The 26,793-nt window shown below is 47.7% G+C and overlaps 1 protein-coding gene across 1 annotated transcript in view; it reads left to right on the forward strand.

Moving 5' to 3' along the window:
* Nucleotides 1–4,248: 4,248 nt before the first annotated feature.
* Nucleotides 4,249–26,793, forward strand: part of LOC138657967 (C-X-C chemokine receptor type 6-like) — a 67,783-nt gene continuing 45,238 nt past the window's right edge. Inside the window, exon 1 of the mRNA XM_069745552.1 lies at nt 4,249–4,306. The gene's annotated coding sequence lies outside the window, so the exon portion shown is untranslated. The remainder of the gene's footprint in view (nt 4,307–26,793) is intronic.

Below are 26,793 nucleotides of genomic sequence, written 5' to 3' on the forward strand. Positions count from 1 at the left end.
AGACATGGAGGGTTTATCTGCATCTCCAGAGATACAGCTTGGCTGCAAAAAATCCTTACACAAAGCTGGACAAGACAAAACAAGAAAATGCACAGAACTATTAAGCCCACAGCATGTGGACAGCAAAAACAAAGCCAGAACTTATCTTTGTTGAAAAGAACAGCAAAACAGGAGAGACCAGTCAGGGATATGAATCCTCCAAAAACAATGGACAACTGGCACTGACTAAAGGATCAAGCAAGACTAAATAGCCCAGCAATAAGTGGACACACCTGATAAATGCTGCGATCCAAAGACAGCAGCACTACCACTCATAACCACCGGAAGGAGCCCAAGAGCAGAATTCACAACATGGAGCTATGGCCGGCCTCAGCAATGTGCACTCAGTGGTGGGAGGGCAGTCCTGGCACACAACTGAAAAAAGAGGAGACTGCGTTACTTACAGCGCACGCAGCATCCTCTCTTATCTGTGTGCAGATTTCAGAATGTGACCGATCTGCCAGGACCTAGAGGGGGAGGATCATCAGTGTGCAGAGCGGCAGCACAGTAGGACAGCAGGACAAGATGAGCAAACTGCCCTGTGTGCCCACAGCCCTGCACACTCCAGGTCTCCAGCTGCCATCTCAGCTTTTGCTGTGCTGAGATAAGTAACAGGAAGGGGGGGCTGGGGGCATTTGACAAATGATAAATTAAACATGACAGGTTAGAGTATGTGTGTTTTCCTATGTGTGTGAGCTTGCGTTTGTGTGCAACTTTTGCAGTGTGTGTGTGAACATGCATGTGTGTGAGTGTGCTTGTGTGTGTGTCTTTTGCAGTGTGTGTGAACATGCATGTGTGTGTTTTGCAGTGTGGGTGAACGTGCATGTGTGTTTTCAAATATATGTGTAAGTGTAGGCAGCCCATAATTTTACTTTCAAATATCACATATTTAATGTATATATATCAGCCACAGCATATACCGTGTGGTAGATACACGTTGGCCCTTGCGTGTCCCATGTGGTGGGGACTCGTCGGCCCTGGTGTGTCCTGTGTGGCAGATACATGTCGGCCCTGGCGTGTCCCGTGTGGTGGGTACACGACGGCCCTGGTGTGTCCCATATGGCAGATATATATCGACCATGGCATGTCCCATTTGGTAGATACATGTCGGCCCTGGCGTGTCCCATGTGGTGGGTACACGTAGGCCCTGGCGTGTCCCATGTGGCAGATTCTGGTCAGCCCCAGTGTGTCACATGTGGCAGATTCTGTTCAGCCCCGGTGTGTCACGTGTGGTAGATTCTCATCAACCCTGGCGTGTCCCATGTAGCGGATACACGTCGGCCCTGGTGTGTCTTGTCTGGCAGATTCTTGTCAGCCCCGGCATGTCACGTGTGGTAGATTCTCATCAGCCCTGGCGTGTCCCGTGTGGCGGATACACGTTGGCCCCGGTGTGTCCCGTGTGATGTGTACACGTCGGCCCTTGCATGTCCTGTGTGGTGGGTACACATCGGCCCTGGTGTATCCTGTGTGACAGATTCTCATCAGCCCTGGCGTGTCCCGTGTGGCGGATACACGTTGGTCCCAGTGTGTCCCGTGTGGTGGGTACACGTCGGCCCCTGCATGTCCTGTGTGGTGGGTACACATCGGCCCTGGTGTGTCCCGTGTGGCAGATTCTCGTCAGTCCCGGCATGTCCATTGTGGCGGATACACGTTGGCCCCGGTGTGTCCCATGTGGTGGATACACGTCGGCCCTTGCGTGTCCCGTGTGGTGGGTACATGTCGGCCCTTGCGTGTCCCGTGTGGTGGATACACATCGGCCCCTGTGTGTCCCGTGTAGCAGATACACATCGACCCTGGCGTATCCCATGTGGTGGGTACACGTCGGCCCTGGCGTGTCCCGTGTGGCAGATTCTGGTCAGCCGTGGCGTGTCACATGTGGCAGATTCAGGTCAGCCCTGGAGTGTCCCATGTGGCAGATTCTGTTCAGCCCCGGCATGTCACATGTTGTAAATTCTCATAAGCCCTGGCGTGTCCCATGTGGCGGATACACGTCGGCCCCGGTGTGTCCCGTGTGGTGGGTACACTTCGACCCTGGTGTGTCTTGTCTGGCAGATTCTCATCAGCCTCGGCGTGTCATATGTGGTAGATTCTCATCAGCCCTGGCGTGTCCTGTGTGGCAGATACACGTCGGCCCCGTTGTGTCCTGTGTGGTGGGTACACGTTGACCCTGGCGTATCCTGTTTGGTGGATACACGTCGGCCCTGGCATGTCCCGTTTGGCGGATTCTCGTAAGCCCTGGCGTGTCACGTGTGGCAGATTCTCTTCAGCACCTGGCATGTCCCGTGTGGTGGATACATGTCAGCCCTGGTGTGTCCCGTGTAGGGGGTACACGTCGGCCCTGGTATGTCCCGTTATTATGTTTATTACTAATCATCGGGCTTGGTATTTATCTATCTATAGATATATCTATCTATTATCTATAGATCTATCTATCTAAATATCTATTATCTATCTATCATCTATCTATTGATATCTCTATCTATATCTATCTATAGATATATCTATCTATTATCTATCTATCTATCTATCTATAGATCTAAATATCTATCATCTATCTATCTATCTATCATCTAACTATAGATATATCTATCTATCTATAGATCTAAATATCTATCATCTATCAATTATCCATCTATCTGTGTGTGTAAACATTCTTCAATGGAGTATGCAAATGAAGAGGTTGGACAAGAAATTACATCACAATTCTTTTTTTTGTTCAATAATAGATCTTTATTTAGCTTTCAAAAACACATACAAATCCGCATGAAAATCCGCATAAAAAACGCGTGGATTTTTACCTGCGTTTTCTGCCAAGAGAGGAAGAATCTGCACAGAAAATTCCACAGGCAAATCCACAAATTGTGCACATACCCTAATGGTTTTTAGGGTTGATGTCAGCTGCATAATGTCAGCTGCCATTAATCCCTGGAGTAAGTAATGGAGAGGTGTCTATCAGACATCCCCACTACTAGCCCAGACCTGGCGAGACCCAGCGACTCTGAAGAGCGATGACGGTAGTAACAATACCGCTCTTCAGTCGCCGAGCTCAGCGCAAGACCCGGAATATCAGAAGAGTGGTGACGTTACTGAGATACTGATGTCACCGCTCTTCAGAGTCACCAGGTCTCGTGCTGCACAGCGGAACCAAAAGTGGCTGTAGGCAAAGTTTATGGAGCATCAGATTGAGGTTCTATAGCCTTTGGTCATCTCAATCTCTTCATTATCTACGAGATCTAGTTATGTAGGTAAAGTAGCTGCTTTTCTTGGTACTGCAACTAAAAGCCATAAATAGGACTGAGCTGAATTACTGGATACAGCTTTGATTATATGTTATATAGTCGTGTTACGGGTTGCGTTCGCTGTAAGCATGAGGGTCAGGTGACTACAGAGGTGAACTCTGGTGGATCAAGGCGTCCTCAACTTGTGTTGTTTTCTGGTGAGGTCCAGTGTTGAGGGTCCAGAGGCCCCTAATTGAAAGGGGGGTACTGTCACGATCCATTTTTGGATTTGTGGCAGCTCTGGTTCCACTCTGTTTAAAACCTTTTTTCCTTTTGGACCTTTGGGGGTTAATGTCAGTTTCTTTCCCCTGCTGGCAATCTGATGTTACTGCAGTGCTGCTATGTCAGCTGATGCAGGTGGTGACCACTCCCACCATCCTTTAAAAGGTAACCTCATGCATCAGCCAGTGCACTAGCCAGGGCTGTAATAGGTGACTACTAGGGATGAGGTATCCTGACAGTGGTGGAGGGAAGGACCCACACGGGGCATTAGGAGAGTGCCGGGACAGGCTCAGGTTTGAGCTCAAGTGGTGACCATCCTCCATTCCCTACAGGTAGGGTTTTCCTCTCACTTTTTCCATCCTGTTGTTTGTGAGTTGTGCCATCCGTTGACTGACCACCCGTTGGGTCGAGTCACACATGACATGCCCAGAATGGAGGCATTATTTAGGTGCTCAGTAAAAAAGGCATTAGTTAGGTGTCCAGTATGGAGGCATTATTTAGGTGTCCAGTATGGGGGTGTCCAGTTGGAAGGCATTATTTAGGTGCCCAGAATGGAGGCATTATTTACAGCTGCAGAACTCTAGAACACATCGTGTTTTTTTCTGCTATGACTTTTTTTTGCTAGTGGTGCTTTTCTAGGTGCAGGAAGTTGCTCATCATGGGTTCAAGTAAATAGGTGCTGAGAAGGGTAAAACACATCTAGACTGCAAATAAGCAGAAATACAGCTGAAGCGTCTGACTCGGCTCAAAAACATTCTCCAGCAGCGGTAAGTGGCAAATTATGATCCTTACATATTTCCTTCACACCTAGGTGCTCATTTCCAATTGAACCTACCATGCATCATTACTCTAAGCTTTCTAGCCTGAAGTCTGTATCACAACTAATCTACATGGATGGGGTACTGCTGAACAGGAGTATCTACGCATCTTGTGAGTGACACTGCTCGCTATAGTCTGTGTACCTAGATATTTCCCTAGATGGCTCTTAAATAGTGATGATTGAGTATACTTGTTGCTCGGGTGGTTTCTGAGTATTTGTTAGTGCTCGGAGATTTAGTTTTCGTTGTTGCAGCTGCACGATTTACGGCTGCTAGCCAGGCTGAATATATGTGAGGAATGCCTGTTTGTTAGGGAATTCCCATATGCATTCAGGCTGTCCAGCAGCCGTAAATCATTCAGCTGAGGCAAGGAAAATGAAATGTCTGAGCACCAACAAATACTCAGAGATCACCCGAGCAACAATGCTATTAGCTCATCACTAATCTTTAAATCTAAGCTCTAGCCAATCATTTTACTACTGGAGGTGACTTCAATAGCCAAGGACCTGGATGCAGAATTGTAGGAAACCAAAAGGGGAAGAGACACTAGTGATAATGATCCAATCAGTGTGTACAATCTGTTTTATCTATTCATGTCTCAAAAGGTGAGTAAATGAATAAGTGGAGTCATGGATCTGTCTGTAAATTAGCTATTGCCAGAGAGGAACAACCAAGACCAGGGCCGGACTGGCCATCTGGCAATTTTGGCAAATGCCAGAAGGGCCTATCTGGTTGTGCGCTGCCTTGTATGCTATGATGTTAACAGAATCGGTGTTTTCAAGACACCCATATTGTTAAAAGTTGTGACGGAGCACAAAGTCGCTGACTCCGTCACTTATCCCAGCAGGCCACCTGTATCATTAGAAATATTGGCCTTGTAGTAAATCTTGCTTTCTTCCATACCGGGTAATATTAGTAATATATCAACATCTGGTGCTCTGGGACGGGGATAACATGGGCCTGTGTGATTTTAAATGCCAGGGCTGAATTTCAGTCCCAGTCCGTACCTGACCAAGACTCACATAATTTGGTGCAATATCAAAAGGTATCCAAATGAAAATGCAAAGTTATCCAAATTATTATGAAAATGTATCTATCATTAGTTTGTTTCTTATAATATGCAAATTGCCTCTTCTGAGAAAAAGAGGACTTAACTCTATAGCGCCACCTGTTGGACAAGTCACAATCAACTCTTTAACGAGTCGTGCAATATGACTTAGGATAAAAGCCAAATTAGTATCTCAATTCGCAGACACGGTGTTTCGGGCTGTTGGCCCTCGTCAGTGCGAAGCATGAGAACTAATTTGGCTAGGTGAGAGGCTCTGGACGGGGGTCTAAGGGGTATCGTTTCTCCTTATGGAGAGTAACATACCAGCTGGCTTTTCAAGGTAAGGAAGCTTATTTGCCGTGCAATGCTCCCCTGGGAAATATAATATGCAAATTGCCTCTTCTGAGAAAAAGAGGACTTAAAGGGACACTGTCACCTGAATTTGGAGGGAACAATCTTCAGCCATGGAGGCGGGGTTTTTGGGTTTTTGAGTCACCCTTTCCTTACCCGCTGGCTGCATGCTGGCTGCAATATTGGATTGAAGTTCATTCTCTGTCCTCCATAGTACACGCCTGCGCTGTGCAAGATTACCTTGTGCAGGCATGTACTATGGAGGACAGAGAATCAACTTCAATCCAATATTGCAGCCAGCATGCAGCCAGCGGGTAAGGAAAGGGTGAATCAAAAACCCCAAAACCCCGCCTCCATGGCTGAAGATTGTTCCCTCCAAATTCAGGTGACAGTGTCCCTTTAAACTCTATAGCGCCACCTGTTGGAAGTAGCGATCCTACAAGTCACAATCAACTCTTTAACGAGTCGTGCAATATGACTTAGGATAAAGTTTGTTTCTTGTAATTTTTAAATCTAAATATAAACAATTCAATTTTAATCTACAAATAGTGATGGGCAAGCATTAAAATGTTCGGGTGCTTGTTGCTCCAGTAGAGCAAATTGGAATGCTCGGGTGCTCGACCTGAGCAGTGAGCCCAATGTAAATCTATAGGAAACCTGTGCATCTTTGCCGCTACCCCAGGGGTCTTTTTAGGGTCTAAAAACGTCTGAAATCGATGGGAACAGTGCTCAAATGACACGGGAACATCATGGGGAAGACCCCTGGAAGCATTTCTGACTCCCAGGTCACTGCTGTGAACAATGTTGTCAGAGTTTTACACCATTTTTCCGAGCGCACAATAAAACATACAAAAAATTTAACCAAACTTGATTTTTCTGGGAAATATGTTAAGGAACATCCTATCCAGGGTAATGATTTGTATGTAAGGCAAAATATATAACCCAAAACAAAAATGCTCCTCCACCACTTGGGCTATGCTCACCCACTTGGACTATGCTCACACGTAGCGTTTTTGATGTGTTTTTCAACTTTAGCATTGGATGAGGGCATTAAAAAAAAACGCATTACTGTCTATGGAAATGCATGCATACGCATGCGTTCTATGCGCTTGCGTACTTCGGACTGCGCATGTCCATGAACTCATTTAGACACGCCCATTGAGACACGCCCTCCTGGAAATATCAAACGCATGCGCATAAAAAGCGCAAATGCATGTAAAAACACATGCAAACGCTGTGTTTTTTTTGCCGGCATGCGTTTGCGGTTGCGGACGATACGCTGTGGACAGCAAATGTGAACCTAGCCTAAGCAAAGTAAGCTCACTATTTTCTTGTTGTAATCGGACTCACTCATCCCGAGATTGGCCCAAGACGCCCCCCTGAATAGGGATTTATACCTGGTCCAGCGATGTCACCACCATCCTGGTGTAAGGGGTTCAGAAACTGGTGTACTCCCTGCCCCTTTAAACATGTTCTGTGTATCTGTTTGTATATTGTTGTGTTTACTGTGCCATTGCAAGTGCTGCTGTGTGTTTATATATATATATATATATATATATATATATATATATATATATATATATATATATGCAAATGTGAAGAAAACAGCCGGACAGCACTACCGCCAAAGAATATAGTGGGAACCGCTCACCTGTGTCCTGAATGCCAAGATGTCCGGTCCTGGGTGCCGAGCTCCGCTGGATAAAGTCCACATGTGAATAACAGAGTAAAGAAATGGAGCGCACTTCCTGGACGTCCGGTGCAGGTAACTTTATTCAGACATAGTAAAAGACATCTTCACGACTGGGGGTGCTGACCCGTTGAAGCGCCAGTTAGGCGCGAAACGGCCGTCGTCTAGCTTCGCCGCACTCTTTGTACAGCACCCCCGGTCGTGAAGATGTCTTTTACTATGTCTGAATAAAGTTACCTGCACCGGACGTCCAGGAAGTGCGCTCCATTTCTTTACTCTGTTTTATATATATATATATATATATATATATATATATACTAGATTGTGGCCCGATTCTAACGCATCGGGTATTCTAGAATATACATGTCCCCGTAGTATATGGCCAATGATGATTTGTGCATATTTGTGTATGGTTGTCTGTTGTGCGACCTTTATGACATCATCGTCGCCATGGCAACCATTATGACATCATCGTCGCTGTGCTCGTCGCTGATTGGTCGAGGCCGCCAGGCCCGATTCTAACGCATCGGGTATTCTAGAATATGCATGTCCCCGTAGTATATGGACAATGATAATTCCAGAATTCGCGGCAGACTGTGCCCATCGCTGATTGGTCGAGGCAACCTTTATGACATCATCATCGCCATGGCAACCATTATGACATCATCGTCGCTGTGCCCGCTGCTGATTGGTCGAGGCCTGGCGGCCTAGACCAATCAGAGACGCGGGATTTCTACGTCGATGCTGTGCCGGTCTCTGATTGGTCGAGGCCGCCAGGCCTCGACCAATCAGAGACCAGGGATTTCCAGGACAGACAGACAGACAGACAGACAGACGGAAAAACCCTTAGACAATTATATATATAGATATATATATATATATATATATATATATATAAAGCTGAATGTGTGTGTGTATATGTGTATGTCCGGGATTGGCATCTGCACCGTCGCAGCTACAGCCACAAAATTTTGCACAGTCACACGTCTGGACCCCAAGAGCATCATAGGCTATGTTGTGAGGCGAAATTTTAACCCCGCGCGTTCCAATTCACCAAACAATTTTGCCCCTATCTACATAATGGGGAAAAAGTGAAAGGAAAAGTGTTGGAGGCAAATTGACAGCTGCCAGATGTGAACAAGGGGGACTTAAAGAGTGAGAGCGATGGCGCCAAAGAGTATATACTGTACAGTTGCTAAGGTGGGGCCCCGACATGGGATACTCACCACACACGGGGATATGAACACACACACAAAATGCGCCACACACTACCACGTGCTTGAACACATATTTCACCCTCAGCACACATTTCACCACACATACACCAACCTCGCCACATAAAAGTCGAAACCCAAAGTCGCCACTCAAAACTCGCCATGCGCAAAACTCGCCACATGCAAAACTAGGCTCACGCAAAACTCGCCACACGTGCAAAACTCACCTCATGGAAAACTTGCCACACGCAAAACTTGCACACGTGGAACATGCACAAAAGTTGCAACACATGCAAAAGTTGCCTCTCACAAAACTTGCACATACTCAAAACGCACCACACATAAAACTCGCCACGCGCAAATCTCGCCATGTGCAAAACTTGCTGCACACAACTTACTACACTAACCTGTCACATGAAACTCGACATAAAAAGTTGCTATATGCATGTCGCCACACAAAACTCATCTCACAAAAGTCGCTACTTGCATGTCACCACACACAACTCAACACACACAACTTGACACATGAAACTCGCCCTTAAACACACACAAGTCTGGTATTATCCTTCAAAAATAAAAATCTGATTAATAAGCAGACAAACTGTACCATAGGAAATACGGCAGCTGTCAGTCACATGACCTGTCTATTATGTGTATGTGTGAGCTAATATATACTGCCATATACTACAAGGCTACAAGGGGGGGAGGGCTTCCTGTTGGCTGGGGATTTATCAGGCTGCCAATTTAGCTTACAAATACTGAGGTAAAAATACTGACCAAATAACGTGTGAACGAGGTCTAATACAGGAGGAAATGACACACACATCTATATATATAAGAGGCATCGTGATTACTCGCTAATCCCGCCCCCTGCACAGTAGCTCTGCCCCCAACCACATCACCACACACAAGCCAGCCTCCACCCCATTACCACACACAATCCCGCCCCCACTACATCACCACACACAATCCCGCCCCCACCCCATCACCACACATAATCCCGCCTGCCCACCATATCACCACACATAATCCCACCCCCACCACATCACCACACATAATCCCGCCCCCCACCACATCACCACACATAATCCCGTCCCTCACCACATCACCACACATAATCCCGCCCCCCCACCAGATTAGCACACATAATCCCGCCCCCCACGTTACCACACATAATCCCGCCCCCCCAACACATCACCACACATAATCCCACCCCAACCACATTACCACACATAATCCCACCCCCCACCACATTACCACACATAATCCCGCCCCCCACCACATCACCACACATAATCCTGCCCCCCTTCACATCACCACACATAATCCCGCCCCCCAACACATCACCACACATAATCCCGCCCCCCCACCCCATTACCACACATAATCTCGCCCCCCACCACATCACCACACATAATACTGCCCCCAACACATCACCACACATAATCCCACCCCCCACCACATTACCACACATAATCCCACCCCCCCACCACACATAATCCCACCCCCCACCACATCACCACACATAATCCTGCCCCCCACCACATCAACACACATAATCCCGCCTCCACCACATTACCACAGATAATCCCGCCCCCCACCACATCACCACACAATCCCGCCCCCACCACACATAATAACACCCCCCACCCCATTACCACACACAATCCCACCCCCACCACACATAATCCCACCCCCACCACCACATAATCCTGCCCCCCACCACCACACATAATCCCGCCCCCCACCACATTACCACACATAATCCCGCCCCCTTACCACATCACCACACATAATCCTGCCCTCCACCACATCACCACACATAATTCCATCCCCCCACCCCATTACCACACATAATCCCACTCCCCATCCAATTACCACACATAATCCCATCCCCCGCCCCATCACCACACATAATCCCGCCCCCCAACACATCACCACACATAATCCCGCCCCCAACACATCACCACACATAATCCCGCCCCCACCCCATTACCACACATAATCCCGCCCCCCACCACATTACCACAGATAATCCCGCCCCCTCTCCACATCACCACACATAATCCTGCCCCCCAACACATCACCACACATTCCCGCCCCCCACCCCATTACCACACATAATCCCACCCCCCACCACATTACCACACATAATCCCGCCCCTAACACATCACCACACATAATCCCGCCCCCCACCCCATTACCACACATAATTCCGCCCCCCACCACATCACCACACATAATCCCGCCCCCCACCACATCACCACACATAATCCCACCCCCCACCCCATCACCACACATAATCCTGCCCCCCACCCCATCACCACACATAATCCTGCCCCCCACCCCATCACCACACATAATCCTGCCCCCCACCCCATCACCACACATAATCCCGCCCCCCACCCCATTACCATGTAATCCCACCCCCACCACACATAATCCCTCACCCCACCACATCACCACACATAATCCCTTCCCCCACCACATTACCACACATAATCCAGCCCCCCACCACATCACCACACATAATCCCGCCCCCCCAACACATCTCCACACAATCCCGCCCCTCCACCCCATTACCACACATAATCCCATCCCCCCACCACATCACCACACATAATCCTGCCCCCCCACCAGATTACCACACATAGTCCCATCCCCACCACATTGCCACACAAAATCCTGCCCCCCAACACATCACCACACATAATCCCACCCCCCAACACATCACTACACATAATCCCGCCCCCAACACATCACCACACATAATCCCGACCCCACCACATTACCACACATAATCCCGCCCCCCTCCACATTACCACACATAATCCCGCCCCTCCACCACATCACCACACATAATCCCGCCCCCAACACATCACCACACATAATCCCGCCCCCCACTCCATTACCACACATAATCCCACCCCCCACCACACATAATCCCGCCCCCACCACATCACCACATAATCCCGCCCCCCACCATATTACCACACAATCCCGCCCCCCACCACATTACCACACATAATCCTGCCCCACCAAATTACCACATATAATCCCGTCCCCCACCACATCACCACACATAATCCCGCCCCCACCCAATTACCACACATAATCTCGCCCCCCACCACATTACCACACAATCCCGCCCCCCACCACATTACCACACATAATCCTGCCCCACCACATTACCACATATAATCCCGTCCCCCACCACATCACCACACATAATCCCGCCCCCACCCAATTACCACACATAATCTCGCCCCCCACCACATCACCACACATAATCCCGCCCCTCCACCAGATCACCACACATAATCCTGCCCCCTACCAAATTACCACACATTCCCGCCCCCCACCCCATTACCACACATAATCCCGCCCCCAACCACACATAATCCCACCCCACCACATCACCACAAATAATCCCACCCCCCCACCACATTACCACACAATCCTGCCCCCCACCACATTACCACACATAATCCCACCCCACCACATCACCACACATAATCCCGCCCCCCACCATATTACCACACAATCCTACCCCCACCACATTACCACACATAACCCCACCCCCCTCCACATCACCACACATAATCCCGCCCCCACCACATCACCACACATAATCGCGTCCCCTCAACACATCACCACACATAATCCCACCCCCCACCACATTACCACACATAATCCCTCCCCCCACCACACATAATCCTGCCCCCACCACATCACCACACATAATCGCGTCCCCTCAACACATCACCACACATAATCCCACCCCCCTCCCCATCACCACACATAATCCCTCCCCCCACCACACATAATCCCTCCCCCCACCACACATAATCCCGCCCCCACCACATCACCACACATAATCGCGTCCCCTCAACACATCACCACACATAATCCCACCCCTCACCCCATTACCACACATAATCCCTCCCCCCACCACACATAATCCTGCCCCCACCACATCACCACACATAATCCCGCCCCCCACCACATTACCACACAATCCCGCCCCCCCACCACATTACCACACATAATCCCGCCCCCCCACCACATTACCACAAATATTCCCGTCCCCACCACATCACCACACATAATCCCGCTCCCAACACATCACACATAATCCCACCCCCAACACATCACCACACATAATCCCACCCCCACCACATCACCACACATAATCCCACCCCCCAACACATCACCACACATAATCCCACCCCCCAACACATCACCACACATAATCCTGCCCCCCACTCCATTACCACACATAATCCCGCCCCCACCACACAATCCTGCCCCCACCACATCACCACACATAATCCCGCCCCCACACCACATTACCACACATAATCCCGCCCCCCCACCACACCACCACACATAATCCCACCCCTCCACCACATCACCACACATAATCCCACCCCCCACCAAATTACCACACATTCCCACACATTCCCGCCCCCCACATTACCACAGATAATTCTGCCCCCACCACATTACCACACATAATCCCACCCCCCAACACATCACCACACATAATCCCACCCCCCAACACATCACCACACATAATCCTGCCCCCCACTCCATTACCACACATAATCCCGCCCCCACCACACAATCCTGCCCCCACCACATCACCACACATAATCCCGCCCCCACACCACATTACCACACATAATCCCGCCCCCCCAAAACACCACCACACATAATCCCGTCCCCCACCACATCACCACACATAATCCCACCCCTCCACCACATCACCACACATAATCCCGCCCCCCACCAAATTACCACACATTCCCACACATTCCCGCCCCCCACATTACCACAGATAATTCCGCCCCCACCACATTACCACACAAGGCTCCATCCCCACACATTACCACACGAGGCTCCGTCCCCACACATTACCACATGAGGCTCCGTCCCCACACATTACCACACGAGGCTCCGTCCTCACATATTACCATACAAAGCTCCGTCCTCACACATTACCACACAAGGCTCCTTCCCCACACATTACCACACGAGGCTCCATCCCCACACATTACCACACGAGGCTCCATCCCCACACATTACCACACGAGGCTCCATCCCCACACATTACCACACGAGGCTCCGTCCCCACACATTACCACACGAGGCTCCATCCCCACACATTACCACACCAGGCTCCATCCACACACATTAACACATGAGGCTCCGTCCTCACACATTACCACACGAGGCTCCGTCATCACACATCACCACACGAGGCTCCGTCCCCACACATTACCACATGAGGCTCCGCCCTCACACATCACCACACGAGGCTCCGTCCTCACACATTACCACACGAGGCTCCGTCCCCACACATTACCTCACGAGGCTCCGTCCCCCCACATTACCTCACGAGTCTCCGTCCCCACACATTACCACACGAGGCTCCGTCCCCACACATTACCACACAAGGCTCCGGCCCCGCACATTACCTCATGAGGCTCCGTACTCACACATGTGATTGTGTTTACAGAAAAATTTTAACTTAATTTACATTTCGTTATGAAATTTGTTTTGATGCTGGAATGAATAAAAAACACACACCGTGAATAAAATGTATTATTAGTATTATTCAGATTTTTAATGATTATTATTATTAACTTCATTTTAAGTTAATTTACCACCTGCGTAAGCGCTATTGAATGTTGTCATTGTTTACTTTAGTTTAATCACCAGCAGCGTTAATTAGATAGCAATGAGCGTGCCAAGCGTTAGCTGGCTGGAAACAGCTAGTATATACTATATTCAGGGGAGATGACACACAGGTCTATACTATATACAGGAGGAGATGACATACAGTTATATACTATATACAGGAGGAGATGGCACACATATATACTATATAAAGGGGAGATGGCACACAGGTATATACTATATACAGGAGGAGATGACACACTGGTAAATACTATATACAGGGGAGATGACATACAGGTACATACTATTTACAGGGTAGATGACACACAGGTATATACTATATACAGGGGAGATGACACACAGGTACAGTATATACTATATACAGGGGAGATGACACACAGGTATATACTATATACAGGAGGAGATGACACACAGGTACATACTATATACAGGGGAGATGACACACAGATATATACTATATACAGCGGAGATGACACACAGATATATACTATATACAGGAGGAGATGACACACAGGTATATACTATATACAGGAGGAGATGACACACAGGTATATATTATATACAGAGGAGATGACACACATATATACTATATACAGGAGGAGATGACGCACAGATATTTACTATATACAGGAGCAGATGACACACAGGTATATACTATATAAAGGAGGAGATGACACACAGATATATACTGTATACAGGAGATGACATACAGGTATATACTATATATAGGAGATGACATACAGGTATATAGTATATACAGAAGAGCTGACATACAGGTATATACTATATACAGGAGGAGATAACACATAGGTATATACAATATACAGGAGGAGATGACATGCAGCAGGTATATACTATTTTCAGGGGGGATGACATACAGGTATATACTGTACTATATACAGGAGATGACACACAGGTTTATACTATATATAAGGGAGATGACAAACATGTATATACTGAGGGGAAAATGAGAGGTGTGAGGTGAAAATGAGGGGTGTGAGGTGAAAATGAAAAGGTGTGAGTGCAAAATGAGAGGAGTGAGGGAACATAGTGGAGTGATCGGGAAATGACAGATGTGAGGTTGAAATGACAAGTGTTAGGGGGGAATGAGAGGAGTGAGGGGAAAATAAGAGGAGTGATGGGGAAAATGAGAGGTGTAAGGGAGAAAATGAGAGATGTGAGGGGGAAAATGAGAGGTGTGAGGGGGAAAATAAGAGAAGTGAGGTACTATAACTAACCACAGATATTTACTATGCCCAGGCAACACCGAGCTCTTCAGCTAATATATATATATTTATATATATATATATATATATATATATATATATATACTGTATATATATATATATATATATTACCTTCATGTATATGATGTTGTAGGGAAAGCGCAGTGCTAAATTTAGCCACTAAATGGGGGCACAGAGATTATTACACTACTGTCATAGCATTGTGCATAGTCATGATAGGAGGGGCCACTGTGGGATAAGATAGAGAGCTTCCAGTTTTTCAGTTCAGTGTAGCCTGGGAGCTGAACCGCTCAGGAGGGCCAGAGTGGGCTCGCAGTCCAGACAGGCTTAATGCCCAGGACAACATAGTGGCCACGTAACATTGCCAAGGGAGAAGCCTAGCCATCCAGGACCAGCAGCATTGACAGCGTTTAGTGAGAATTGGAGCTGCAGGAAAAGTTCACAGCAGCTATGAAATACTTGGATGTGCTAAGAAATGAAGATAGTCAGTTTAACCCCTTTCTGACATCGGACGTACTATCCCGTCCATGTGGGGTGGGCCCCTATGACCATGGACGGGATAGTACGTCCAGCGCGATCGGCGGCGCTCACGGGGGGAGCGCCGCCGATCGCGGCCGGGTGTCAGCTGTTTATCGCAGCTGACATCCGGCACTATGTGCCAGGAGTGGTCACGGACCGCCCCCGGCACATTAACCCCCGGCACACCGCGATCAAAGATGATCGCGATGTGCCGGCGGTACAGGGAAGCTTCCCGCAGGGAGGGGGCTCCCTGCGGGCTTCCCTGAGACCCCCGCAGCAACGCGATGTGATCGCGTTGCTGCGAGGGTCTCACCTCCCTCCCTGCTCCCTCCAGCCCCGGATCCAAGATGGCCTCGGATCCGGGTCCTGCAGGGAGGGAGGTGGCTTCACAGAGCCTGCTCAGAGCAGGCACTGTGAAGGCTGCAGCGCTGCATGTCAGATCAGTGATCTGACAGAGTGATGTGCAAACTGTCAGATCACTGATCTGTGATGTCCCCCCCTGGGACAAAGTAAAAAAGTTAAAAAAAAAAATTTCAAATGTGTAAAAAAAAAAAAAAAAAAAATTCCAAAATAATGAAAAAAAAAAAAAAATATTATTCCCCTAAATACATTTCCTTATCTAAATAAAAAAAAAAAAACAATAAAAGTACACATATTTAGTATCGCCGCGTCCGTAACGGCCCGACCTATAAAACTGGCCCACTAGTTAACCCCTTCAGTAAATACCGTAAGAAAAAAAAAAAAAAACGAGGCAAAAAACAACGCTTTATTATCATACCGCCGAACAAAAAGTGGAATAACACGCGATCAAAAAGACAGATATAAATTACCATGGTACCGCTGAAAACGTCATCTTGTCCCGCAAAAAACGAGCCACCATACAGCATCATCAGCAAAAAAATAAAAAAGTTAAAGTCCTGAGAATAAAGCGATGCCAAAATAATTATTTTTTCTATAAAATAGTTTTTATCATATAAAAGCGCCAAAACATAAAAAAATGATATAAATGAGGTGTCGCTGTAATCGTACTGACCCGAAGAATAAAACTGCTTTATCAATTTTACCAAACGCGGAACGGTATAAACGCCTCCCCCAAAAGAAATTCATGAATAGCTGGTTTTTGGTCATTCTGCCTCACAAAAATCGGAATAAAAAGCGATCAAAAAATGTCACGTGCCCGAAAATGTTACCAATAAAAACGTCAACTCGTCCCGCAAAAAACAAGACCTTACATGACTCTGTGGACCAAAATATAGAAAAATTATAGCTCTCAAAATGTGGTAACACAAAAAATATTTTTTGCAATAAAAAGCGTCTTTCAGTGTGTGACGGCTGCCAATCATAAAAATCCGCTAAAAAACCCGCTATAAAAGTAAATCAAACCCCCCTTCATCACCCCCTTAGTTAGGGAAAAATTAAAAAAATGTATTTATTTCCATTTTCCCATTAGGGCTAGGGTTAGGGTTAGGGCTAGGGTTAGGGCTAGGGTTAGGGCTAGGGCTAGGGTTAGGGCTAGGGTTAGGGTTAGGGCTAGGGCTAGGGTTAGGGCTAGGGTTAGGGTTAGGGCTAGGGCTAGGGCTAGGGTTAGGGTTAGGGCTAGGGTTAGGGCTAGGGTTAGGGCTAGGGTTAGGGCTAGGGTTAGGATTAGGGTTAGGGCTAGGGCTACAGTTTGGGTTGGGGCTAAAGTTACAGTTAGGGTTTAGATTACATTTACGGTTGGGAATAGGGTTGGGATTATGGTTAGGGGTGTGTCAGGGTTAGAGGTGTGGTTAGGGTTACTGTTGGGATTAGGGTTAGGGATGTGTTTGGATTAGGGTTTCAGTTATAATTGGGGGGTTTCCACTGTTTAGGCACATCAGGGGCTCTCCAAACGCGACATGGCGTCCGATCTCAATTCCAGCCAATTCTGCGTTGAAAAAGTAAAACAGTGCTTCTTCCCTTCCGAGCTCTCCCGTGTGCCCAAACAGGGGTTTACCCCAACATATGGGGTATCAGCGTACTCAGGACAAATAGGACAACAACTTTTGGGGTCCAATTTCTCCTGTTACCCTTGGGAAAATACAAAACTCGGGGCTAAAACATATTTTTTGTGGGAAAAAAAAGATTTTTTATTTTCACGGCTCTGCATTATAAACTGTAGTGAAACACTTGGGGGTTCAAAGTTCTCACAACACACCTAGATTAGTTCCCTGGGGGGTCTAGTTTCCAATATGGGGTCACTTGTGGGGGGTTTCTACTGTTTAGGTACATTAGGGGTTCTGCAAACGCAATGTGACGTCTGCAGACCATTCCATCTAAGTCTGCATTCCAAATGGCGCTCCTTCCCTTCCGAGCTCTGCCATGCGCTCAAACGGTGGTTTCCCCCAACATACGGGGTATCAGCGTACTCAGGACAAATTGGACAACAACTTTTGGGGTCGAATTTCTTCTCTTACCCTCGGGAAAATACAAAACTGGGGGCTAAAATATAATTTTGGGGGGAAAGATTTTTTTTTTTAATTTTCACGGCTCTGCGTTACAAACTGTAGTGAAACACTTGGGGGTTCAAAGCTCTCACAACACATCTAGATGAGTTCCTTAGGGGGTCTAGTTTCCAAAATGGTGTCACTTGTGGGAGGTTTCTACTGTTTAGGTACATTAGGGGCTCTGCAAATGCAATGTGACACCTGCAGACCATTCCATCTAAGTCCTCATTCCAAATGGAGCTCCTTCCCTTCCGAGCCCTCCCATGCGCCCAAACAGTGGTTCCCTCCCACATATGGGGTATCAGCGCACTCAGGACAAATTGGACAACAAATTGTGCAGTCGAATTTCTCCTGTTACCCTCGGGAAAATACAAAACTGGGGGCTAAAAAATAATTTTTGTGGGAAAAAATTTTTGTTTTATTTTTACGGCTCTCCATTATAAACTTCTGTGAAGCCCTTGGTGGGTCAAAGCGCTCAGCACACATCTAGATAAGTTCCTAAGGGGGTCTACTTTCCAAAATGGTGTCACTTGTGGGGGGTTTCTACTGTTTAGGTACATTAGGGGCTCTGCAAACGCAATGTGACACCTGCAGACCATTCCATCTAAGTCTGCATTCAAATGGCACTCCTGCCCTTCTGAGCCCTCCCATGTGCCCAAACAGTGGTCCCCCTCCACATATGGGGTATCATCGCACTCAGGACAAATTGGGCAACAAATTTTGGGGTCCAATTTCTCCTGTTACCCTCAGGAAAATACAAAACTGGGGGCTAAAAAAATAATTTTTGTGGGAAAAAAATTTTGTTTTATTTTTACGGCTCTGCATTATAAACTTCTGTGAAGCACTTGGTGGGTCAAAGTGCTCACCACACCTCTAGATAAGTTCCTTAAGGGGTCTACTTTCCAAAATGGTGTCATTTGTGGGGGGTTTCAATGTTTAGGCACATCAGTGGCTCTTCAAACGCAACATGGCGTCCCATCTCAATTCCTGTCAATTTTGCTTTGAAAAGTCAAACGGCGCTCCTTCCCTTCCGAGCTCTCCCATGCGCCCAAACAGTGGTTTACCCCCACATGTGGGGTATCAGCGTACTCAGGACAAATTGTACAACAACTTTTTGGGTCCAATTTCTTCTCTTACCCTTGGGAAAATAAAAAATTGGGGGCGAAAAGATAATTTTTGTGAAAAAATATGATTTTTTATTTTTACGGTTCTACATTATAAACTTCTGTGAAGCACTTGTTGGGTCAAAGTGCTCACCACACCTCTAGATAAGTTCCTTAGGGGGTCTACTTTCCAAAATGGTGTCACTTGTGGGGGGTTTCAATGTTTAGCCACATCAGGGGCTCTCCAAACGAAACATGGCGTCCCATCTCAATTCCAGTCAATTTTGCATTGAAAAGTCAAATGGCACTCCTTCGCTTCCGAGCTCTGCCATGCGCCCAAACAGTGGTTTACCCCCACATGTGGGGTATTGGCATACTCAGGACAAATTGTACAACAATGTTTGGGGTCCATTTTCTCCTGTTACCCTTGGTAAAATAAAACAAATTGGAGCTGAATTAAATTTTTTGTGAAAAAAAGTTAAATGTTCATTTTTATTTAAACATTCAAAAAATTCCTGTGAAGCACCAGAAGGGTTAATAAACTTCTTGAATATGGTTTTGAGCACCTTGAGGGGTGTAGTTTTTAGAATGCTGTCACACTTGGGTATTTTCTATCATACAGACCCCTCAAAATGACTTCAAATGAGATGTGGTCCCTAAAATAAAATGGTGTTGTAGAAATGAGAAATTGCTGGTCAACATTTAACCCTTATAACTCCCTAACAAAAAAAAATTTTGGTTCCAAAATTGTGCTGATGTAAAGTAGACATGTGGGAAATGTTACTTATTAAGTATTTTGTGTGACATATCTCTGTGATTTAATTGCATAAAAATTCAAAGTTGGAAAATTGCGAAATTTTCATAATTTTCGCCAAATTTCCGTTTTTTTCACAAATAAACGCAGGTACTATCAAAGAATTTTTACCATTGTCATGAAGTACAATATGTCACGAGAAAACGATGTCAGAATCACCAGGATCCATTGAAGCGTTCCAGAGTTATAACCTCATAAAGGGACAGTGGTCAGAATTGTAAAAATTGGCCCGGTCATTAACGTGCAAACCACCCTTGGGGGTAAAGGGGTTAAAGTTGGAATGGACTGCGTCTCAATTCTTGCAAAATCATCTGTAAACAGCCTTCAGTGGCGCAGAAAAGAACCTGACAATGTTTCTCCCCATAGGATAGAGGAGCAGTGTGGCCAAGTACGAACGGTCATAAGAACTTTTTTTTTGTGTATGTTTTGACCTTGAGGACTGTGAGCCTGGTGTTTATTTGAAGCATATAGAGTTTAAGTCCTCTTTTTCTAAGAAGAGGCAATTTGCATATTATATTTCCCAGAGGAGCATTGCACGGCGAATAAGCCTCCTTACCTTGACAAGTCAGTGCTGGTATGTCACTCTCCATAAGGAGAAACAATACCCCTTAGACCCCAGTCCAGAGCCTCTCACCTAGCCAAATTAGTTCTCATGCTTTGCACTGACGAGGGCCAACAGCCCGAAACACCGTGTCTGTGAATTGAGATACTGATTTGGCTTTTATCCTAAGTCATATTGCACAACTCGTTAAAGAGTTGATTGTGACTTGTAGGATCGCTACTTCCAACAGGTGGCGCTATAGAGTTTAAGTCCTCTTTTTCTCAGAAGAGGCAATTTGCATATTATTTGGAGCCTATGGACTTTTTGTTTTGTTGCGCTCATTGCACCCCTTCCTTCTTTGAAAGCAGGATTGGGTACTGTAGTACCATATTCAAAGGAAGGGGGCCGACTTCATTTACAGACTTATGGACTTGGCTCACATTGAGTCCAGCCAGGGCCGGCTCCAGGTTTTTGTGGGCCCCGGGCAGAAGAGTCTCAGTGGGCCCCCCCTTTAACACATACCACGATTCATGATCACATATAAACACAGCCATGTAGTGTATAACACAGCCCACGTAGTATATAGCAGCGCAGCCCACGTAGTATATAGCAGCCCAGCTGCCCATGTAGTATATAGCAGCCCACGTAGTATATAGCAGCCTGAGGGGGGGACATGTGCTGTACCAGGGCAGAATGAGTGGAGCCCCTGTGCCCTCAGGGCCCGGAGTGTGGCATCAGCAGTGGGCAAAAGGGCTCTCAGGCCGGCCTCCAGCACTCACAGGGGAATAAGTGCCCCCTGCAGCCAACTATTCAGGAGTAAGGTGGAAAGTTGCGCGGCGCCCCCCCATACCTGCTGATATAGCCGTCGCCGTCCGTCCCCATCACAGGTCTGGAAGATGCACCTCATGATCCTCTCCTCCTCGCCGGTGCTGGAGAAGTTGCTGCTACCTTTGCAGCTGCTGCTCTCGGTGACTTCCACAGCCGCTGCGCCCGATCTCCTGGACTAGTGCCCACCAGTATCCCTGGCTGCTCCCACTCCTCAGGGTGTGTCCTGCTCAGCGCTCTCCCCCTGGTCACCTAGAGGTCGCAGTCAGATCCCCGATCAGGCGCCCCCCGGCTCGTCTTGTGGGGGAGGTGCAGGCAGCACACGTGGGGGGAGTGTCGTGTCGTGTTGTAGTGTCTTCCTCAGACAGTCACTGATAGCAGCATGGCGGAGGACAGTGCCAGCACCCCTCTCCGGGGCAGTTGCTCCATGTCCCGGCTCTCCCAGGCCTTGTCACACACCCACCTGGACCTGCTGGAGCAAGAAGCCATGGTGGCGTCACCCCTGCTGTCCCCGCGACCCCCCGGCCCTGCTGCCAGCAGCCGCAAGAGGAAGCTGTCCAAGAGCCAGAGCCTGTCCGGCTCCCAGGAGAGTCTGAGCGGCCTCGTCAGCGAAGCCCGGGTGCTGGTGGTCAACACCGGGGGCACCATCGGCATGATGTACCAGAACGAAGGTGACCGGGGAGGGAAGGCACAGCTGACGGGGAACTACAGCTCCCAGCATGCACTGCCGCGCGCGGGATGGAGTTATTGCCAGTGTGATAGTGCACGGCTGGGCATCCAGACTGGCCACTGTTGGATGAGGAACATCCCGGACTGCTAGCTGCGGACACAGCCACCAGGACCCTGCCCAGCTCTCCTCTCTCCCAGGGGCTGTTCCTGTTCCTTTCGCGCTCCCCTGCCACACCATGCGCTGAGTGCGCTCCTCCCCCCGCTGAGGGGAATAGTGAGGAGGGCGGGACCGATGCAGGTCCCGGCGGCCCTGCTGAACAGTGTATGTGCGCAGCAGTATCCCAGCGCGAGTGGGCCCCCCCGTCTCGCCAGGGCCCCGGCATTTGCCCGGGTGCGCCGGGTGCTGACGCCGGCCCTGAGTCCAGCGCTTCTACCTCTGTTTTATCGTATTCCTCCTTGAATGGAGTATTGCTTGTATGTATTAAAAATTTCATGCTTGGGAACAACCATTTTAAAAGGAAGGGGGAATGCAAGGGGTGGCAGAAACTGGTGTACTTCTCACCCCTTTAGACATGCTCTCGGTAACTGTTTTTATATTGTTGTTTTACTATGCTATTGCAAGTGCTTCTGTAAATATATATATATATATATATATATATATATATATATATATTACCTTCATGTATATGATGTTGTAGGGAAAGCACAGTGCTAAATTTAGCCACTAGATGGGGTCACAGAGATTATTACACTGTAGTCATAGCATTGTGCATAGTCATGATAGGAGGGGCCGCTGTGGGATAAGATAGAGAGCTTCCTGTTTTTCAGTTCAGTGTAGTGATGGGCAGTCCGGCTCTTTTTGGTGATCCGGCTCTTTCGGCTCTGCTCACCATAAAGAGCCGGCTCTTTTGGCTCGCGAACCGGCTCTTTTTCAAAATAAAAATCCGTTTTCCATAGTCCTTGCTCCAGGTGTTTGCCTGCACAGTGAGGACCTCTTTATACACCTGAAGAAGTATCTAGTGAAGCAGTACAGACTGTTTTTTAGCATTGCTATTTCCTCAGATTGTTAGCTCTTGTGAACAGGGCCCTGCTACTCGGTTGTATTCTTATGTATTACTTTCTAAGGCTGGGATCACACATGCGAGAAACACGTCCGTGTCTCGCATGTGAAATCCAAGCTCTGGCGCCAGCACTTCGGAGCGGAGCGTGCAGCCGCATAGCAACACATGGAGCCGCACGCTCCGCTCTGGAGTGCCGGCGCCACAGCTTGGATTTCACATGCGAGACACGGACATGTTTCTCGCATGTGTGATCCCAGCCTAATATGTGGCATTTTTTTGTACATGTCCATTCTGATTTAGTAAGTGCTGTGATGTGCTGGCGCTGTATGAGATTATAATTCATAAAAATAAAGGCATGTTACAAACACTGGTGAAAGTGAAAGAAAATAAAAATTAGGCTCCATGCCTGCGCAGTATGACATCCACATACAGATTGGACGCAGTCATCCTGATTTGGGGGGCGTCTACATTGACAATCATGTTTATTGGATTCGCTGCCACGTACCAGGATGTCTGCAGATTTTTTAACACCCAAAATTCGCAACAAGCTGCGTTTTGGGAGCACATGACAAATCCTGATGCATCCTGATCCTGATGCAGACGCAGGTCCATGCGTCCCTATGTCAAATGTAGAGATGCAATCTGGCCCACGTAATATATTGGCCAGCCACGTAGTATATTGCCCAGTGACATATTATATTGCCCAGTCACGTAGTATATTGCCCACTTACGTAGTATATTGCCCACTTACGTAGTATATTGCCCAGTGACGTATTATATTGCCCAGCCACGTAGTATATTGCCCAGTGACGTATTATATTGCCCAGTGACCTAGTATATTGCCCACTTATGTAGTATATTGCCCACTTACGTAGTATATTGCCCAGTCACGTAGTATATTGCCCACTTACGTAGTATATTGCCCAGTGACGTAGTATATTGCCCAGTGACGTAGTATATTGCCCAGTCACATAGTATATTGCCCAGTCACATAGTATATTGCCCAGTCACATAGTATATTGCCCAGTGACGTAGTATATTGCCCACTTATGTAGTATATTGCCCAGTGACGTAGTATATTGCCCAGTGACGTAGTATATTGCCCAGCCACGTAGTATATTGCCCAGTGACGTAGTATATTGGCCAGCCACGTAGTATATTGCCCAGCGACGTAGTATATTGGCCAGCCACGTAGTATATTGCCCAGCCGCGTAGTATATTGCCCAGTCACATAGTATATTACCCAGCCGCGTAGTATATTGCCCAGCCGCGTAGTATATTGCCCAGTGACTTAGTATATTGCCCAGCCGCGTAGTATATTGCCCAGCCACGTAGTATATTGCCCAGCCGCGTAGTATATTGCCCAGCCGCGTAGTATATTGCCCAGCCACGTAGTATATTGCCCACTTACGTAGTATATTGCCTAGTGACGTAGTATATTGCGCAGCCACGTAGCATATTGCCAAGTGACGCAGTGTACAGCACAGAGCCACATAGTATATTGCACAGCGACGTAGTATACAGCACAGAGCCACGTAGTATATTGGCCAGTCACATAGTATATTGCACAGCCCACGTAGTATATTGCCAAGTGATGCAGTATACAGCACAGAGCCACGTAGTATATTGCACAGAGATGTAGTATACAGCACAGAGCCACGTAGTATATTGGCCAGTCACATAGTATATTGCACAGCCCACGTAGTATATTGCCCAGTGACGTAGTATACAGCACAGAGCCACATTGTATATTGCTCAGCCACGTAGTATACAGCACAGAGCCACGTAGTATATTGCACAGCGACGTAGTATACAGCACAGAGCCACGTAGTATATTGGCCAGTCACGTAGTATATTGCACAGCCCACGTAGTATATTGCCCAGCCAGGTTTGTCACAGGTTAAAAAATAAACATATACTCACCTTTCAAAGGGCCCCTTGTACTCCACGGCAGCTTCCGGTCCCAGGGCTGGTATGAGCGCAGGACCTGTGATGATGTCGCGGTCACATGACCGTGACATCATGGCAGGTCCTTCTCCCATACCATCTTTGCCACCGGAACCTGCAACGGAAGATGGCGGCCGGCACGAGCGATTACGGAGGGTGAGTATAGCAGGTTGTTTTTTTTAAATTATTTTTAACATTACATTTTTTACTATTGATGCCGCATAGGCAGCGTCAATAGTAAAAAGTTGGTCACACAGGGTTAATAGCGGCGGTAACGGAGTGCGTTACCCGTGGCATAACGTGGTCCGTTACCACCGGCATTAACCCTGTGTTAGCAGGGAGTATGTGGGCGACAGGCACTGACTGCGGGGAGTAAGGAGCGGCCATTTTTTTCCGGACTGTGCCCGAATGAATAACCGTGACAGAAAGAAAGGACAGACGGAAGTAACCCTTAGACAATTATAAAGTATATATCAGTATATAATGCCATGGATGAGGCCAGTAAAGTATATCTTTATGTGGGACTAAGGTAGCTCAAATCCTGACTCCAGCACTCACTGAAGGATGGTGGAACACTAATCCTTGCAGTCTGGGGGCACTTAAGGGTTAACAATCCACAGCTCCCTCTCTCCTCACTGCTCCTCCCACATGAGTCACAGTCACTTCACTACCCTGAATATGATAGGCTGCAGGCACCAGCAGCCAAGAAAAAAAAAAAAAGACTCGGCTCACTCACACTGCAGAGCCGATTTCTTTCGTTCACAGAAGAGAGCCGGCTCTTTGTGTCGGATCGTTCACGAACGACACATCACTAGTTCAGTGTAGCCTGGGAGCTGAACCGCTCAGGAGGGCCAGAGTGCCCTCACAGTCCAAATGGGCTTAATGCCCAGGACAACACAGTGGCCACATAACGTTGCCAAGGGAGAAACCCAGCCATCCAGGACCACTAGCATTGACAGCGTTTAGTGAGAATTGGAGCTGCAGGTAAAGTTCACAGCAGCAGGCTACAGCAGTGTTGGAACAGAGGTTGAAGGCCGTAGGAAGAACAGCAGGAAAAGTTACACCAGCATAGAAGGGCAGGTCACACACCATTTTGCAGCTGACTTCGGGGGCTGAAATTCTTGTGTCTGGGGCGAAACAGACTGCAGGACGACCATGACAGAGCTGGAAGGGGAGGATGCTGAGGGATCGAAAGGTACTGTCCATCCCCTATACGTGCAATAATACGGGGTGCAAATT

The sequence above is a fragment of the Ranitomeya imitator genome, chromosome 1 (assembly GCF_032444005.1).
Source record: "Ranitomeya imitator isolate aRanImi1 chromosome 1, aRanImi1.pri, whole genome shotgun sequence".
In the NCBI taxonomy this organism is placed as follows: domain Eukaryota; kingdom Metazoa; phylum Chordata; class Amphibia; order Anura; family Dendrobatidae; genus Ranitomeya; species Ranitomeya imitator.